This window comes from Phascolarctos cinereus, unplaced genomic scaffold (genome assembly GCF_003287225.1).
Source record: "Phascolarctos cinereus isolate Bilbo 61053 unplaced genomic scaffold, phaCin_HiC Scaffold_8;HRSCAF=390, whole genome shotgun sequence".
Lineage (NCBI taxonomy): Eukaryota > Metazoa > Chordata > Mammalia > Diprotodontia > Phascolarctidae > Phascolarctos > Phascolarctos cinereus.
Window position 1 is genome coordinate 49734012 of NW_027556291.1, and position 20128 is coordinate 49754139.

Genomic DNA, 20128 nt, shown 5'->3' on the forward strand with positions numbered 1-20128 from the left:
ATCCTGGAGAAAGTGTTTAGCACAGGAGCGGAGTTCACTATAGCCAAGTCAACAACCCGTCATTGGAATGGGTCAATCTTGCCTGTGGAAAATAGCTTTATTTATACAGAAACTCTCTTTTTGGTGCAATGGCATTCATTGGAAGATCTTAATTGTGGTGATAAAGTTTTATTTTTAGTTTATTCTCATTTATGCCCCATTGTGCAATGTTGGAATTTGATCAGCCTTTGGGGTTTATCAGAATGCCCGACTACTAGAACGGGAACTTCCTGAATGCAAGGACCACTTTGAAATTAAACTTAGCTTAAATCTCTCCCAGGGAAGGGAAAAAAAAAACAGGCATTTAATCAATCTTTTTAGTCAGTGTTTATTAAACACATCTTTTCTGCCAAGTGGGGCAGCTAGGTGGCGCTGCTGTGGATAGAATACTGGGCCTGGAGTTGGGAAGACTCATCTTCCTGAGTTCAAATTTGGCCTTAGACACTATCTGTGTGACCCTAGGCAGGTCACTTAACCCTGTTTTCCTCAGTTTCCTCATCTGTAAAATGAGCTGGAGAAGGAAATGGCAAACTATTGCAGTATCCTTGCCAAGAAAATCCCAAAAGCATCATGAAAAGTCAGAAATGACTGAAAAACAACTGAACGGCAACAATAACTTTGTGCCAAGCACTTTGCTGATCCCTGGAAACATAAATACAAGTAGAAAGATGATCCCTGCCCTCAAGGAGTTTATATTCCAATGAGGGAGGACAACACATAAAAAGAAGCTAAAGAGTTGGGGCAATGACACAGGTCTTGAGGCATGGTAGAGGAAAACCTAGGTGAAGCCTAGAGAACAATGATATGGACTGGCCCAGGAACCTTCTTTAAATGAAGCCTCGGGAAGGAGCTATCCAATCACAGGGAGAGGCCACAGGGACAGAGGGTGTTTCTGATGTATGAATTCCAATGCTAGAGTGAGGCTGTATGGATGAAGAGGTGGGATATGGTAGAAGTCCTGGGTTGCAGCTTGGAGAAAAAGGAAAAATAAATAATTGTTGAATGTCTTGGGACATATGTATTCTAGGAACCATTCCAATTCTTAACTTTTAGTCAAAACTAATTGGTGGGGTTTGTGTATACTACCCAATTGCCAGAAGCACCAGATCTGCATTTCTGACAATAATGCAACCTGGTAGGTAGACCACACCGCTGGGTAACTGCCACAATGACTGGTAGAAGTAGGTGGTATGTTACTATGTGTGGAGATGCTGCCTTAATAATGTACTAATCCATGTCAAGAAATTGAGGTTTTACCTTTTCAAAGTGCAAAAATGATGACAAATGCATGTAGTGTCTACAAGTCTCCAGATATTTGAATGAAAAAATGAGCAATTTCAATCCAGGATCCAGATGTTTCCAAACATCTGGTTGTTTTTTAATCTCGTAGACAAAACATTGAATTTATTTTTACCTTTTTTTCCCCCACTTTCTGGTTGACATTGGATTTTAGAGGTAGTAGAGTCACACCCTGAATGGAAACAGTATGACTGTTGCCTATATTTCATCAGTCTTCCTTTGGGTGCATGCCATATTTGCTTCTATTTTGTTCTTCCAGGGCTTAATCTTTACAGAGGTTGGAAAGGTCTTGCTTCACATTCTGGAAAGCTTTGTGCATTTTGCTGTGTAGAAAGGGGTCCATCATTCTTTTGTTGACTTTGTAATGAAAGATCATAGGATTTAGAGCTGGAATAGATCATGGTGATAAGGGTTCTATCACCTGGCACATGGTTCCTACCTATACCATGTATTCTAGCAAACCTTTTGTACCCCACTAGGTGTATATACCCTTATCCCTTTCAGAGAATATGTGGTATTTTCAAACTTGTCATTCAGATGTGTTGTCATTCAAAATCTGCTCATTTTTCTCAACAGGAATTCCACAGTACTGACACTTAGTGAAGCATTGAGCCCCTTGTGTGCACAGTGTGTACCTGGCCCACACTGGGGCTGTGGACCTCATCTTCAAGCCATCCTGAGCACTCCCTCTCTCCTGTACCCATTTTCCCCACTCTCTAGCCCAGCACATGCTTCCAAGGTTCCAAGCACTTCCTTATGCATGCTGATCTAACCCTTATTCCTGCTTCTGTCATTTATCCCTTTTGGCTGTTCTCTGTACTAACTCAGTTGTCTTCACCACCAACACAGGCTTCCCAAGATCCGGGGTTTAGTTCTCCCACCATACTTCTAACACCAGCACTAAAGGTAGGAGACTTCTAAACGGATCTAGAATACCACTGGCAACTGCAAGAAACTTTGTGGACACATGCAGCCTTGGACATATGTCTGTTGTCCCTTTCCTGGAATTTCCAGGCTCTTCTGGAAATGCCAGACAATCTAGTTTAAGCCCTTTATTTTACAAAGAGCACTCAGACTCACAGAGGTTAAGTGACGTGCTCACAGCTGCCCAGAAATTAGTAAGTAGAAAAGCAAGGATATGAGTCCAGTTGTGCTGAGTCCAAACTCACTATTCTTTCCTCTCTGTTATACAGTCTCCTTATAGGTACCTTTGAGAAAGGGAAATGCTTATGGTACTTTTACCCAAGTAGCTAACTTGAGCTTCTGTGGTGGTGAAAACACACACACACACATATATGTATATATCAGAAAGCTAGTGCCAGTGCTGGCAACATTGAAATCAGATAAGCATTGTTCAAGAAAGTTTTCACTTAGGCTAATAATATTAGAGTAAAGTCCCCACTGGCTTTGTATCAGGAAATCTTTTATGCGCTGATATGATTACACTTTCAAGAATAACAACTTCCCCTTTAAATAAAATTACAGGGAGTCAGTTCCAGGCTGAATAAAAATATATTGGAAAACTGTGTAGAGTGGAGATATATACTCTTGCTCTTTGGGGAACCTATTTATCTCTGACTCTGAGACTAATCATATTATTAATAGACACATACACTCCAGGCAACTTGAAAAACAATCAATTTGTTCCATTCCAGAAGGACCCACAGAGATAACTTCTCGGGCTTGAACAATCCTCAGTTTGACTCCACCTCTTTATGAGATTAGAAAGTATTTTCTGTGGTTCTTCCTTTGCATTTGTATGCATCCCATGACGGTCCTAAAACCTTGTCCTTTGCTTATGACTAGTAATGTTTTATTGAGGGAGACTTCTAATTTGCATATGGCTGCTCATTAACACATACTCTCTTTGGCTAGTCATGCAGCCAAAGCCTCTGTTTTCAAAGGGCTCTTGTATGCTGACTGGTTAATCACATCTCCAGCATCATTACCTTTTGACAAGAATTTTTCCTGATGATGTGCATTGACTGATCTCTTGACCATTTATTAGATGACTTTCCAACTTGCCACTGGAATGATAAATCTGAATTTTGTAATGGATACATTGATGAGACTAGAGATACCTCAAAAGTATCATCAAAAATGATAGTGAAACAAAATTGGAAGAGCCATCATGGGACGTCTAGTCTAGCCCATACCTAAAGAAGAATTTTATACAATCTACTTGCCAAAGTAGTAATCTAGACATTGCTTGAACACCTCCATTATGCAGAACTTACTACCTCCCAAGGCAGCCTGTTTCATTGTGGGGGAGGGGGAAGGGAGGAGAAGGGCTATAAGCTAGAAAGATTTTCCTATACCAACTCCAAATCTCTCTCTCTGTTACTTGGAGCCATTGTTCCTAGCTCTTCCTTCTCAGCACGTTCAGAATCAGGCCGATCCATTCTTCCCATGATGGCTCTTCAGATCCTTACAGATGGCTCTTATGTTACTCCTCCTTCAGCTGACCCTCATCTGATATGGGCTTTCGGGCTTTCACCATCCTGACTACACTCTTCTGGACATTCTCCAGCTTATGAACATTCTTCCTAAAATATGGTGTCCAGAGTCGAACACAATACTCCAAATGTGATTTGACCGTGGCTTTATATATGCATATGTATATATCATGATTATCAGCCCCCTCTTCATTGACACTATGCCTCTCTTAATGAAACCTAACATGCCATTCAGTTTTATTTTATTGTATTTTCTTCAGCAATCACATACTGTTGACTAACAAGGAGATATTAGCTCACTAGAGCTACCCTCCTCCCAACCCCCACACCTGCTGCTCACTTCCCTTCCTTTTGCCTCTTCTTTTCCTTTTGAATAACAATGCTTGAGTCATGGGTCTTATCCAGCTATGACTCAGTGATATAAGGGTAAACTTGTCTTTTTACATTAGAATCTCTAGATCATATTGCTTTCTAGTCATATATGGAGTACAATCATATGCAACCATGCCATTTGGCTTTGACATGCATTTTTGTCCTTATTGCTGTATCCTTTTGAGGAAATTCATAAAAATTAAAGTAAAAATGATGATACTTAATCCTGAAGACATGATTGAAGCCCTTGAATAGTACCTATCTTCTCCACCTGAACAAAAGAGCTAGGTGAGCTAATCAAAGTGAGATTCCTAGGTGGAAGGTGCAATTTTCTTCTAGCCCCTCGTCTCACAAGCTGGTGTAGCTATAATGGGTAAATATATGATTTGCTTGTGAGTGATCTCACGTCATCCCAACAGCTATCTACACAACCTTTTAAAATTAGAAAACATATTCCACTACACTTCTCACCATTTCTCTCCTTTTTTGTCATTTTTCCTTTTTCTTCCTTTTCTGTTCCCCATTGCCTTTCTTTCCCTCCTTGTCCCTCTACTCCCTCCCTTTCTCTACTGCCTTTACAGCTGACTTCATAGTTTCAGAGATCCAGGCCCCCATCTACTCCACTGTACAGCTTCTACAAGCATCTTGGTAGAGGAAAGAAGAGAGTAGAGATAATTCTCTTTATTAAGTCTTTCTATAGGGGAGTTGCACCAAATTTCCTTGTTCTGTAGTGTGATTGCATTACTTGCTCAGTTCCATCAGGATCTGACGTCACAGGCCAGGAGGAGAGGCTTAATCAGGAGACAGTGTGGACTTTGTGCTACCCCATAAACAATTAAAGCAAAAAAGCTGAAAAGAAAAACATATATTTTGGCTGTAGGCATACCTCACATTGAATCATTAAGAGATGCTATGAAATCACGATGTTAGAGAAATAGCATTACAAGGAGACAGTTAATTCCAGAGAATACTTTGATGCTTACATGGATTTGTTACCTCTTTAGTACAGATATCCTCTCTCTTGATACACATAACAGCCCATCCACACCTTTCTCATCCCGTGCAACTCTTGTCCATATATTCTCATAAATACACATGGGAAAGTCATTAATATGCTGAGGACCATCCTCTAAATCTTGATATCCCATGGTTACCAATGAAGCATGTGTGTTATGACTGGTCCATTCCCTCTCTTATATAAGCAGCCCGTGTCCTTTTTAAGGCATTGTTCCAGTCTAATCAATAAGCATTTCTTCACTGTCATTCAGTCAACAAGCCTTCATTTGGTGGTTATTGTGTATAAGACACTGTGCTAAGATCTGGCAATACAAAGAGAAGTAAAAATGTCTTACTGCCAAGGAGCCTGATGACTGTCCAATGGAGAAACCAAATGTAAATAAATAGGTACATAAAAGATGTACAGAATAGATGAAAGGCAATCTGAAAAGGGAAACATTAACAGCTGAGGATACCAGGAAAGGTCTCCTACAAAAGGTAAGCCTTGAGCTGAATCTTGAAGATAGCCAAGGAAATTCAGAGTCAGAGATGGGGGAGGGGGGAGGCATTATTCCAGGCTTGGGATAAGACATAGTACAAAGACAAGTGAAAAGACAGAGCTATGAGATGAAGTATTGTATTCTAGGAGATGCAAGGAGGCTCTTTTAGTTGGATATAGAGTGAATGGAGGGGGTAAAAAGACTGGAAAGGTAAGAAGGGCCAAGTTATAAAGAGCTTTATTTTATTATTTTTTTGACTAGACAATGGGGTTAAGTGACTTGCCCCAGGGTCATACAGCTAGGAAGTGTCAAGTGTTTGAGGGCAGATTTGAACTCAGGTCCTCCTGACTGCAGGGCCAGGGCTTTATCCGCTGTAGCACCTAGCTGCCCCTTATGAAAAGCTTTAAATGCCACACAGAGGTGTTTATATTAAGTCCTGAATGTAGTAGGGAGTCCTTTAAGCTTACTGAGCAGGGAGATGACTAGACTTCAGACCTATGGTTTAGAAAAATCACTTTGGCAGATCAGTGGAGGATGAATTGGAGAGGGGAGAGACTTGAGGTAGGAAGAGCAGTTAAAAGGCTATTGCAATAGTATGGGTGAAAGATGATGATTTTCTGAGCTAGGGTTATGGCTATATAGATGGAGAGAAAGGGACGTACAAGAGACACATGAAGGTAGAAACAAAGAGATTTGGCAGTGGCTATGTATGGTGAGTGTGAGTGAGGAATCAAGGAGGACGACAAGTTTACACACCAGGGTGACTTCTAGGATGATGGTGTTCTCTATAGCAATCAGGATATTCAAAAGTAGGGGAGGGGTTTTTTGAGGGGTGGGAAGGATAATGAGTTCTAAAGGACATGCTGGGTTATAGGATATCTTGTTCTAAGATACTGTCTGAGACAGTTGAAGATGTGCACCTGTATCTCATGAGAAGAGACCACAGTTAGATCTAGAAATCATTATCATAGAGATGTAAATTAAACTCATGAGAGATGATAAGACCACCAAGTGAGATAGTGTAGAATGAAAAAAGAAGGGCGCCTCGGAGAGCACCTTGTGGGATGCCCATGATTAGTGGGCCTAATGTGGATAAAGAATCAACAAAGAATAATGGGAAGCAGTGATCATATAGTCAGGAGGAAAACCAAGTGATAGCAGTGTTATGAAAACCTAAGAGATGAGAGAATATCCAAGGAGGAGAAGGTGATTAACTTTGTCAAAGGCTTCATAGATTTCAGGAAGGATGAAGATTGAGAAAAGACGTTTGGATTTGGCAAATTAAGGGGTCACTGGCAACTTTGGAGAGAGCAATTTGACTTGAATTATGAGGTCAGAAGCCAGATTACAGAGGGTTTAGAAGGGAGTGAGAGGAGAGGAAGGATCATTGGTGATATGTTAGAGCCTACCTACACCCACAATGCTCCTTTAATTTGCCCTTTGGTCAACCCAAAGTTTTCATTATTCAGAGACCGTGGTATTATATGACTTGCAACTGTGTGGCATCAGAAGAAGAATAGTTTTGTTAAAAGAATAAAAAGATGGGCTTTTGTTTATGGATATATTCTCTGGGTTCTCCATCCAACTGCTTATCATTTCCCAGAAAATAGACCTTTTTTATCCACTTGGTTTCTGTCCCCTGCCCTCCACTTGCCTACATTCCTCTTCCCCCATCTAAATATAGGCTAAGTGATTGTGAATCTCATTTAGGACATTGTGCCTTGTCCCAGGCCGTCATACACTCAGTATATTTTCACTCACAAACAGGAGTTTCCGGAGGTCCTCTGCATCTAGAGGAAATCTCTTTTCCCTTTGGACTTTGCGCTGGCCATTCTCCATAAGATCAGTAAACACCTTTTGTGAGCTTATAGCTCTCTATTTTGTGCCTCTCTTAATATTAAAAGCAGCTCAAAATTCTTGTATCTCTTGTAGCAGGTCAGGGATACCACCTTTACATTTACAGAAATATATTTCTTTTTTTGCATTGTGAAGGCTAATGGTCCTTATATACTTTTACATGTTCTTTTATACTTATGAAGCCCGAAAGCTAAGGTCCATTGTGCTCTGTGTCTGTACGTGTGTGGTTGGGAGCAGGCCTGTTAGGGGGAGGGATAGGAGAAAAAATGGATTAAGTTATTAGACTTCTGAGAATGATAGTTAAAGAAAATGCTATCCTGTGATTTAAAGGCCTCGAAGATGAAGCAGTCTCCTTGAGCTATTAATTGTGTTCTATGATGTTTGTCATGTGAAAAGTCGAAGCTATAATTAATTAAACATTTTAATAACCTTCTCTTGGAAAATCCCTTCTAAAACAGGGGTAGAACCAAAAACTGCTGGATAACATTCTGAGAAAAACAAACTCTTCTAGACCCCATATAATGAGGAGGAACTTCTTGACAGAGGTTGCTGGTACATGGGAGCATGTTCCTAAGGGAGGCTGAGAAATCAATGACCATCTGTCTTGCTTGGTTTTTATGCAGTTGTGCCTGGAGCCAGGGGGTTAGATGACATGACCTTTAAAGATTCCTTCCATTTCTGTTCTATCTATGATTATATTAGATTCTATCAAGCCTCGAAAATTCACGCCATTTTATTAAAGGAATACAGCAATGTTCTCTTTTAAAATGAGCTTGTTTTCCTTGGTCTCATTTTAAGTAGTTCTGCCTCAGTGGTTTTGAAGCTGTTTAAGGCCATTGTGGGATGATAATAATAATGATAATGATAAAATAAATTTACTTATATATCACTTGAGGGTTTGCAAAGGTCTTTACATGTATATTATATCATTTTATCATGACAACAATCCTGTGAAATAGATGCTGTTATTATCCCTATATTACAAGTGAGGAAACTGAGGCTGAGAGGGGTTAGATGACTTGACTGAGTTACACATCTGGTAAGTTTCTGAGACTTAATTTGAACTGTCACCTTCCTGATTCTAGGTCCAGTGTCCTATCACAGCCCCAGTGGTATTGAACTTAAGAAAAGGAGTCTACTCTACTGTGCACAGGGATCCCTGCAGGCCATATATTGACTTAGAAAACCACATATAAACATGATCTATCTTTTATTATAATTAATTTTGCTAAATGCTTCCATCTGGTTGAGACAGCACTAGGGAGTATTGTGAGCCCTGTGTCAGACACCTCTGCTCTATACTATCTAGGGACCATTTATCCTACCTATGTCATCAGCAAAGAATCTTGGGGTACTTTGCCTATGTCAAAATCCATGATCCTGGACTTCATTTTCAAATATTTGTTGCTTTCTGATGTGGATTGTACAGTGAAATATATATGCTGAAACTGCCCCTCTCCCCAATTCAGTGAATAGAAAAGGTTCCCCAAATACCCACCCTAGTCTGGGCTAACACCTGTTTTTTTATAGACCTTTTTGCAGTGGAACCTAGCAATCTTAGCAAGAAGCTGGCTCATTCTCCTTAAGCCCAGCTTACCACCTCTCTTCCCTCCCCCAATGCAGTTCAAAGGACATCATATTAAAAGTCACCCAACCCGAAGTGGATTCAAGCACCATGGTCGCTAGTATTCAAACGCTGAAATTGTTGTAAGAGCAAAAATATTTCTTATCTCTCTCTCCCTAACACTCTCCTTTCAAGCAGTCGTGTGTATCTCATTGCTACTCAGGTATTATTATCTTAATTCTAAGCATCACCGAGACATATACTGTATGGAATTTTTGGTCTGGGTAAAAGTGAAGCATAGTCAGAAGAAAAAAAGATAATTAGCTTGAGGGCTTGATAGATGTCCGAGTAATCTAGCATCCGACTTATAGGTAATTCTCATTATGAGAACTTTAATTTTTATATTTCCTGTCCAATTTCTTACAGTCATCATTGTTGTAAAACGTTTGAGTGCCAGCAATGAAAAAGGTGCTGCATAAATCAGAGTTGGAAAGGAGGCTATCCCTAGGGATCTGCAAACACAGCAGATTAAGCACTCAGGATATCTGCTTTTTACTTTGGAGCTTGTATAATTTCAGCTTTTAGAAAGATATTAAAGGAGAAACATGACAACTTTTTAGTGATAATAGAAAGCCATCTTAAAGGTCCTTTTTGTTTTGTTCTGATTTTCCTGGCTTCCCAGAAGTGTTGGCTTAGAACTTTGGAACAGAATCCAAATAAGACAAGGTAGAGGACATAGTAGTTGGGAAATAAATATTCTTTCTGAATCACTACTGCAGCCTCTGTATGAACTCTGCTCTGGAATGACCCTCTGCCTTCCATGTTTTCCTACATAGATTGCCCCATTGTAATTTGTTCTAAACAGCCAGTTGGATCCACCCACTCTGGAATAGGATCCATCTGTTTGTCCTTCATTAATTTCATTGTGAATGAGATTTGTTTCCCTAGTCATTATGACTTGAAAAAAATAATCCAGTGTCTGATTGTGAGTATGCAGTACAAGAAATTGAGAGAGGTGCCATCTCTGCTGTCTAACATTAGTTCCTATTGTGGGTGGCAACAGAAGGCCAGCATGATACAGGCCCTGCACGTAGTAGACATGCTAATTAAATAGAAGTCAAATGGAAGGACAGAGGGTGGAGGAGCTCAGCCCGTGTATGGAGAGATAGGTTGTGTTTTAATCCAGCCATGAGCAATGCAGTTCTGACCAAAAACAGTATCTTGGGATTTAGAACCAGCTGGTAGAAGTCCCCAGGGGCTTCCACAGTCCTGCAGAATCCAAGAAAGGAGGTCTCTACCACCATATTCTGATTTGAAGCAACCTTCCCGGTTTGGGAGTACAAGAGTTTATGGTGTGAGGTGAGGCAGAGTTCCGGAGGAGCTTATAACTTTTGGAGAAAGGGACAAGAGAGATCCCAGTGGGACAGGAGAGGCAAGGTTAAGGGTGGACTTGCTTAAGATCACATAGCTGGTTAGCCATTAAGCCTAACCATGAACCCAGGTCTCTTGCTTCCTGGGACAGTGTTCTACTACCCTCTCAAGTCTTACCCCGAAGCAGCAGTTTGAGGAAGCCTTAATATTATATATCTCAGTATGACGATGGATTATATTTTCTGAATCTTTTCCTAAGACTCACTCTTTCTTAGCAATACTTCCCAGAGAAAGCCCAAATCAAGTAAGTACATACTGTCTCTTACTATAGCTGCTTATGAAATTGACAAAACATATCATAGTGACTGTTAAAAGACAAATATGTGTGTGTGTTTTCCAACTTTGAGAGAGGAAGGGAGGGAAGAAACCTTAGAATTCGTGTAGTTCTTTCCCTAAATCAATCGATGAGGAAATTGAGACTGAGAAAGAAGTGACTTCCCCAACATCATACATCAGAAGAGCACTTTTGGAGAGGGATATGTTAGATCGAACTTAGACAACTACCACCATTTTGGAAGAAGCCATGATATACTGGAAAGAACAGTGAACTTGAAGCCAAGAGATAAGGGTTTGAATCATATCTCAGAAACTTACTAGTTGGGGGATCATAGACAAATTACATATGAAACAGCCATTGGTTCGGTCTGAAAGGCACTGGACCTTAAGTCATGAAGACCTGAGTTCATATCCAGGCTCAGACACTTCCTTGCTTTGTGATCTTGTCCTCAGTTTCCTCAACTGTAATATGGGGATAATAATAGCCCCTACCTCGCCATGTATTTGTAAGAAGCACTTAACATAGTGCCTGGAACATAGTAAGTGCTGTATAAATACTTCCTCACTTTGCCTCTCTGAGCCTCAGTCTTAACATCTATAAAAGGAGAATAATAATACATCCACTGCCTATCTCATAGGTTCTACTGAAGAAAGTGCTTTATCAATCCTAAATCACTATTATGGCTGAAAGTTATTATAAATAGCTAAGATTGCCTTTCATTGAAAAAGGGCTATGAGAGCATAAAGGGGGAAAGTGCATGGATTTGAGAGAAACTTAAAAATGAACTGCCACAGTGGACTTGGGAATGTTAAGAATTCTTAGGAGAGTTTTAGCTTTTGAAGCGAGAGTAACACGCGGGTGAGCCTCACTTTGCGCCTAGGGCCCATCTTATTTGGAAGAGTACCGTGCCAGGCAGCTTTGAAGGTTCACTGGTATGTGATGGAGATGCAGCCAAGGGGGGCAGGTTGCCTCTTCAGCCCAAGCCTGTGGGGGCTGAGCAGTACCCCAAAGGCTGGCGCTTGGCCTGGAGTGCAGAGGAAGCTGAGAAGGAAAAAAGGAGATGGCAAGAGCTGGCAAAGAATATGAGTGTGTGAGAAGAGATGAGGAAGAAGTAAAGGGTTGATGGAGAGGAGAGAAAACAGGATGAAGAGAAAATGAGGTTTACGGGAAAGACAGTGGCAGAAAGCTCGGCAACAATTGCCTCATTGCCTACCCGTGCATAGTAATTCACTTCTGGGGTCTCTATAGCCACAGGCAGAAATGTAATTAGGATGAATCTAATCTGTCAAAGAGCCATCATTAAACTATTGGAAGGAAGGAAGGCAATGTCTATATAGGTCATGCCAGTGTTTCGGACTGTCTTAATTGGATCAAATCAACTGCATGACCCTCCAATTGATTCTGTAGAAATTAGTCATTGACAGCCCGAACTCCAAATCAGCCTCAAGATAGTTCAGTCAATTGTGTGTTCAAGTAGCACAAAGAACATATAAGACTGATTGGTCAGGTATCAAAATCTCAATTCTTATTTAATTGGCTTGACTCTGGAGCTACTTCCCCCTCGTAAGTACCCAAACTCAGATGGCACCAGTAAGCTGTGTGTGCTGTCTGCACTGTGAGAAAAAAACTCTTTACAAAAACGCGTCTCGGGCTTCCGGACATTCTCAGACCAACAAGTCCATTGCATTTGTCTACTCTTGCTACTGCTGGGTTATACTTCATTTAAATCTGATGTCACTCCTCTTCTCAAAAACCTTTGATGGGACCCTGTTGCTCTTGGGATAAAATGCATATTCATCAGTCTGACATTTCAAGCCGCATACACTTTGGCTCCAGCTTAGTTTTCTAGCCTTATTTCATGTTTCCCCATTGTAGGTTCCAGTCACATTGTCACACTAGCAGTCTCCCCACTCTGTGCCACAAGCTGTACATTACACCTAAATTACACAATCTCCTCATCTCTCCCTTTTAGAATCCACTCAGAGACCACTTGCTCCAAACGAAGCCTTTCATGCTTCTTCAACTTTGTTAGTGTGTGCTTCTCTCTCCCTCTCTCTCTCTCTCTCTCTCTCTCTCTCTCTCTCTCTCTCTCTCTCTCTCTCTCTCTCTCTCTCTCTCTCTCTCTCTCCCTCCCCCCCCTCCCTCTCCCTCCTCTCTCCTCTCTCTTCTCTCTTCTCTCTTTTCTGTCTCTTTCCACTCTCTTCTCTTCTCTCCCCTCTTGCTCTCTCTTGCTCTCTTTTGCTCTTCACTCTCTTCTCTCTCCCTCCCTCTCTCTCTCTCTCTCTCTCTCTCTCTCTCTCCTCTCTCTCTCTCTCTCTCTCTCTCTTCTCTCCCTCCCCTCCCTCTCCCTCTCCCTCCTCTCTCCTCTCTCTTCTCTCTTTTCTGTCTCTCTTTCTCCACTCTCTTCTCTTCTCTCCCCTCTTGCTCTCTCTTGCTCTCTTTTGCTTTTCACTCTCTTCTCTCTCTCTCTCTCTCTCTCTCTCTCTCTCTCTCTCTTTCTCTTTGTCTCTCTTTCTCTCTCTCTACTTTCTCACTCTCTGTCTTCTCTCTCTCCTCAAGTTATTTATATCGACTTTTCTGTTTTGTTCTCCAGTAGAAAGAAAGTTCCTTGGGGGCAGGCATTTTGTAGGTGCTTACTAAATATTTATTGGATTAATTAAGGTTGGACTACAAAGTTGGCAAGAGGGGCAGGCATTCTGAGTGCTTTTCTAATAGCAAGAAGCAAAACTGTGATTGACTCAAAGGTTAGTGGAGCATGTTACCACTGATGACTTGCACTGAAGAAATGATATAAAAGCCATCATCAAGGCCCTGCCTGGCCCCCAAAGGAGGTGGATCAGTTGTGCAGTGAAAATGAGAGATAGATATTTGTAGTATTGCACTAATACCTGCAAAACATTGAAAGACCTAAGCAGCATAGTAGAACTGGCCTAGAAGCCAGGGAATACTTGGGTCTTCACTTGACCTCTCAGTGATCTAGGCACCCCTTGAATACTTCAAGATGCAGAGGAGATACCCACCTTCTTTGGTAGAATGAATTTCATCACCTGGAAGTTCTACATACTTACACAATCCCAGCTCTAGTTCCCTGTTAAGACTAGAAGAACCAGGCATGTCAGTTCACACAATTTTAATAATTTTGCTACATTTATTATAATTTATTCTGTCTGTGAAAATGTACTTTAAAAATAATTGCAAGTAGACCTGAGTTCAAATCCGGCCTCAGACCGAACACTTGACACTTACTAGCTGTGTGACCCTGGACAAGTCACTTAACCCCGATTGCCTTTAAAAAAAAAAAGAACAACAAAAATAATTTCAAGTACAAAAGATGCATTTTCATCCTACTATCTCTGTTGTCTTTGCTTTCTGGATTAAAAACAATGTACTTTGTCAATTGATACAACTTGCTCCCTCAGTGTGTTCTTGAATCTTGATCTTTCTAAGACCCACGGGAAGAGTTCTACCATGCAGATCGTTTGGGAAGCATTTCTGGAAAGATATGGCCAGGGATGGCACAGTATGAATGGCTTCATTCTGTACCAATAGATAGAGAAAATCCGTGCAAATACATAAAATGAGGGATCCATTAGAGTATCAAAGTTTCTAGAACTGAGTGTAATGATCCATCCACAATGAACTTGGTGTATATAAGAATCAGTGCTATAATCAGAATCTTATCAGCACTGATATCTCTCATAGTAGAAATAGTGGGCCAAACACCTTCAAGGTCTAATTGGAGGGCTTTAGTGCAGCACTTGGCATTTAGCAATTGTCAAAAGCGAGAACCTCTTTATATTACTCTACTAGACATAGAGTAGCCACATTCACATGAAGAAATAACAAGTTTTATAGTCTGTTATCATGTGTTTTACTATTTGAAAACTTAATTAATACTCTGTAGATGAATGAAACTTAAGAATATAAAGCAGATTTAAAAGTCAACTTTAAAAGGCTTATCTTTGACCTCATGACTGCAATTACATTTAATCAAAATAGATTATTTGTATGGTGTGTATGTTTTCATTGTAGTTTTATATACTCATAAAGGAATAAAATAATATCACCTTAGGAAACAAGTCTTTATGGTAATACTTGATAGTATCTAAGGTAATTAATTTTTAGGTAATTATGCCAAATTTTCTAGCTGTTCTCAAGTCATTAATCAAGATAATGAACCTTGTCATTGATATCACTACGACTTACTGATGTTGTACTGTTTTGCTTTTGGAATTCATTTCTGTTCTGAGCAGTTACATGACATGTTTTAGGGAGGAAAATCCAAGGGATTAAAATAGTAGTTGAATTAGGCAAAATCATTAAGACTCTAGGTGAGAGTCCTCCAAGTGTAGCTTTCCTGTGGTAAGTCACTTTGTGTGCTCCATGATTTGTGCGTACTCTCTGGCACTATAGATTTGCATGCTTCTTGGAAATCAGGTCCAATTTTGGGGGTGGGGGGGTGTTGGAATTCAGTTTGTTATTTTCCAGGAGAGTAGCCAACAGTATCAATTTCTCCATAGACGTCAAGGGGAACATAGATTAGTAAAAACCTATTGAATTTGGCAATTTGGAGGTCTTTGGGGAGAGAGCAGTGGGAATGGTCACCAGATGACAGGGAATTTTCATAGAGAATGGATGATCTAGAATTGGTCATAAGTGTAGACCGATTTTTGAGTGGTGAAAGGAAATATGATAGACTGTTAGATCTTCCTTGGACACTGCTATCCCTCAAGCTCTCTTACCCAACTGTGCAGATAAAAACTTAGATGAATATCAAAGCACTAGTATTAAGATAACACTAAACTTCTGAAAGAATCTCTAGCCTTGTCTTGGACATCCACCAATGATGGAGTTTTGTTAAACCTCTCCTCAGTAGGGCAGAATCCTGGAAATATTTCCTTAAGGCTATAGAATCATATTACTTTGATTTTGGTCTCAAGCACTACAGACATATTCTAAACCCTTATTCTGAACCAATGCTAATAATGGTACTTTTTTTCTCTTCAACTTAGAATTGAAATTCTCTTTTATCATATAACATTAGCTTATAATGAGAGGAAGATTAATGATTGAATTATTGAAGCCTCAAATAAATAATTTTAAAGACACTTACAAAGAGCCAATTTTTTTTCCTTAGCTTAAAATTGTTTTGTTATTTGCAAAAGACAACAGAAAAGATGTAGGGCAGCTAGGTGGCGCAGGACAGCTAGGTGGTGCAGTGGATAGAGCACTAGGCTTGGAATCAGGAAGACTCATCCTCATGAGTTCAAATCTGGCTTAAAACACTTACTACCTGTGTGACCCTGGCCAAGCTACTTAACCCTGGTTGCCTCAGTTTCCTCAATTGTAAAATGAGCTGGAGAAGGAAATGACAAAACACTTCAGCATCTTTACCAAGAAAAATCCAAATGGGATCATGGAAGAGTCAGATGTGACTTAAATAACTCAACAACAGCAAAATCTTTCATACGTAGCACCAAGGTTATTTCTCTTATTGGCATCTATTGTACAAAAATGTTCAGTGACATCACAATCAGATTCCATGTGTGTGGGATCCCTAGCTTATGGATACAGGACCACATGTTCCTCTGGCATCTCATAGTACCTGGAGGAGCCACATGGAGTAGTGCTGGTAGCAAAAACATGGAGGCTCTTTGCCTCCATTAACCCAGGAAGAACCCAAGGGAATTTCTTTCACTGATTCAGGACCCAGCTCACCTTAATCGTTAACTTCAGGTCCAAAGGGCTGTCAGAAAAGCTACCAGTCTGCTATCTGTTTTTTGCGTTATATCCGAGGGACTGCACATGAATCTGATTTATCTCTTCTTCCACTGTGCGACATTAAATGATGCATTGGTTGGTTTTTTCTTCAAAATAGAAAAGATAATGAGCATTTTGGTCTTGTCCCTATATTGCATTTGAGCGGTTTATTTTTTTTTATAGGTACCTAGGATAAGATCCTGTCTCTGACTAATTGGAATAACTGATTGCATGAAATTCCTACTTTCTGAGTATTGTTATCTAATCCTTTAGATGGCACATTTCTTTAGATGCCAATATATCCCAAGGACAGTTTACTTCAGCCTTACTAAAACAAAAGTACGAAGTGTTTTCTAGCTCTGTCATCTTCCAGCAATATTAAGTCATTTTCCTTTTCCTGCAACAGTTCTGGTATCTATGTAAGAGGAGGACTGAGGGACAAAGAGTTGAAACGTTTTTCCTTCCCAGATTAGAGAGTAAGAGGTCTGTGATGAGCACATCTTAAAATGTGATTGTATTATACCATTGATGGTAAAGGAGTAATGGATGAGAGCTTGACTTGACTGTTCAGTTTTTAAAGTCCCAGGCTGCCTTTCTGAAAATGCACATATGGTTGAGTCAGAGTTCGTAGACAAAGATAGTCCAACATTCTGATTTCAGCAGGCAGTGTTGGTAGTAACAGTAATGTGGATCGGGCCTGTCATACTGATCCTGGAACACTCTGTAATCTGAGGAAACATTGAAATCAAACTTGTAGAACTGAATTAGAGATTGGTGGCTATTAAAATACTCCATCCAACCCATCTCAACATGCACCATCTGTTGTTTCCAGATGTACTGCTTCCTAAAGGCAATTCTTGGGCATGGCATTACTGCGCCAACAAATTGGCATTTCTAGTTCTGTAACTTCATTTCCAGAAATACAAGTTTTCATTGGCTGCACTTCAGGGAATTAACTTGCTCGGTGGCTAGGGACATGGCATAGCAACCATGGCAAGGGAAAAGAGACCTACCCAGTACTTAGAAGACAGCAGGAGGTCTTCTGGTTGGGAGCAGTACAAAGTTTCTCTGATGTGTCTGCAACTCGAGGTAAGTTGAGTAACACTATTAAAGCTCCCCTATTGGTGATTAGATATGCCTCACTCATGGTCGATAAGTGTGGGGGTATCTCTTCTATGTTCAGTTTGATAAGGAAAGTAATAAAATGCTTCAAAGGTTTCAGCAGTGTGTGCTTAAAGCCATGTATATAGCCCAGCACCTTAATCTGCTGCTACCTGCAAAGCAATGGGCTGTCACCTCCCTCAAGACCACTGCTTGCCTCATTAATGCCTCTGGAACAAATGATCACTTCACAGCCCAGAAATCTTCTCTAGCAGTTGTGGTGATTGATGTAACAAGGCTAAAAAATAATGATGAAATGCATGTTCCAGAAGACAGGAGCTTCAAAGGCAATTAAATGTGACACAGAAGGAGTCTTTCTGGAATAAACCGTAAGATAAGGTGATCATCTACTGGACTCATATCACACATACATTAGTTTGCTATGAGTAATTATTTTTGAAAACTTAGTGTGTATTGAACTAAAACTTTAAAGACGTTTGAGATGAATCATTTTAAATGCTTAAAAATATTATAAGCCTGGCATGTGCACACGTGGAATTTATTTATTTTCAATTAAAGTATTTGGATGTCATAGTTTGAAATGCCTCAGGAATACTGAAAAGTGAAGAATCATGATGACAAATTTCACATTCCAAAGTGGGACCAAAACAAAGCATTGAGGCTCTTTATCCTGGAGAGGTAACTCAGAAATTGTCTTTATAGAGATCAAAAAGGATGATAATTGGTTTTGCATTCTTTCCGCATGGAACCTCATGTCAAGCTATGGGTTCAAATGTAGCAGGAGGGTTTGTTTTCTTGGACAAAAGGGAGAGTTTATTGATTTCAAAGGTAGATCATTAATTACTGGAGCAAGCTGCAAATGACAGTTTCAAATGTTATGTTTTAACATTACGTGGCGAGTGCACTCAACAGTAGTCAAAATTAATGACAAAAAAGTCTCAAAGTTATAGGTCTTCAAATAAAAATCACATATTTTAATTGGAAAATATTTAATGTAATTTCAGTTTCTTTATCTGAGAATTTCTTCCTTGAATATAGTTACATAGCTTTCAGGGATCAATTAAACATATCAACGATATAAGGGTTTATAGAATTGTTTTTGTTTCTTGATGTCATTTCCAAAACATCCTAATGATTGACATTTGGAGCAGTGAAATTATTGGCACACTTTATCCCCCAAATTCTGATTTTTAAAGTCATGCTTGCTATTTTCTCGGCTGAGTAAAAAACCAGTTAATCACCAGAAATGAAAAATGATATCAGAGTTGAGATATCAGGTACCTGGTATAAGGGCTATAGGTGATTGTTCTGGTAAAATAACTTTTGAAAAAGTGACTTTAAATTAAGCATGTTCGGTCTTATGTTATGGTGCAATTTTTGTCATTAGGTTAAAGTACACTTGGTTATTTCATTCTGATTTGATATTGACATTATTCCATAGGGAGAAAAGCCATGACTATGGGAAGCAGCAGTTTGGTTCCACAACTATAGTGATCTTGATCTTATCAAATCCTTTTTGTTTTAGTCATGCTTAGATACTTTCTTTGCTCTAGATTTCATTTCTCTTGATGCAGTCACAAAAACAATAGTTGTGCTCCTAAAAATAAATGATTGAGATGATGATAATGGTGGTGGTGGTGGTGGTGACGATTCTGTTATTTTGCACTGTAAAACAAGTTCCTGCTGTGCTCCTTGCCCCTTCTCAACTGAGTTAGTTAAGAACTCCTGCTCCAATTCATGGTTCAGCTCAAATTCTTTGCAGTCTGCCCACTTGGTTACAATCAGACATGATCTCTCCCTCCTTGGAATTCTGATAGCACTTTGTTTTCCTTCCTGGCATTTTTTATATTCTGCTTTACAACTATTTACATCTTAGCTTTTTCTTTTTCTTCTGTCAGCTTGTTAAGGACGCAGACTTTCTTAATTCTTTATTCTCTTTATTCCCCAGGGCGTAGCCTAGTACAAGATCTAACACATAGTAGGTTCTCAATTAAGGTTAACTAAATGAATGAACTACTTGTGTGTGTGCAGAATTTCCAACATGATTTAATGGCATTTTATCATCTAACTCAGAAATCTTCTTCAAGAATGAATTAAATCTCAAGTACAATGACACTTGCATATTTCTCAAGCTGTTTCCTGCGTAAATGGTAGAAGAGTAAAGGAAAATGTTATGTCCCTTCTTTGAGGGAATGTTGCCCCTTAGGGTAGTGCAAACCCCTCTGCAGGCCCTGTTGTTGCTCCTCTGATCCTTTCCCCTTCACTTCTCCCCTCCCCCTCCCCTATTTTTTATCTCCCCTTCTCATCCATCACCTATACTTCTTGCTCTTCCCTCCCTGCCGAAGCCCAAAGCAGTAAGGTTTGGGGGAGAGGAAGATAGTCTTGGTTGGGGTCTATGTGTGTGCATGGGCGTGGTGTGCTACTTGAATTTGCGAGGGAGGATAGGATTTGGGGG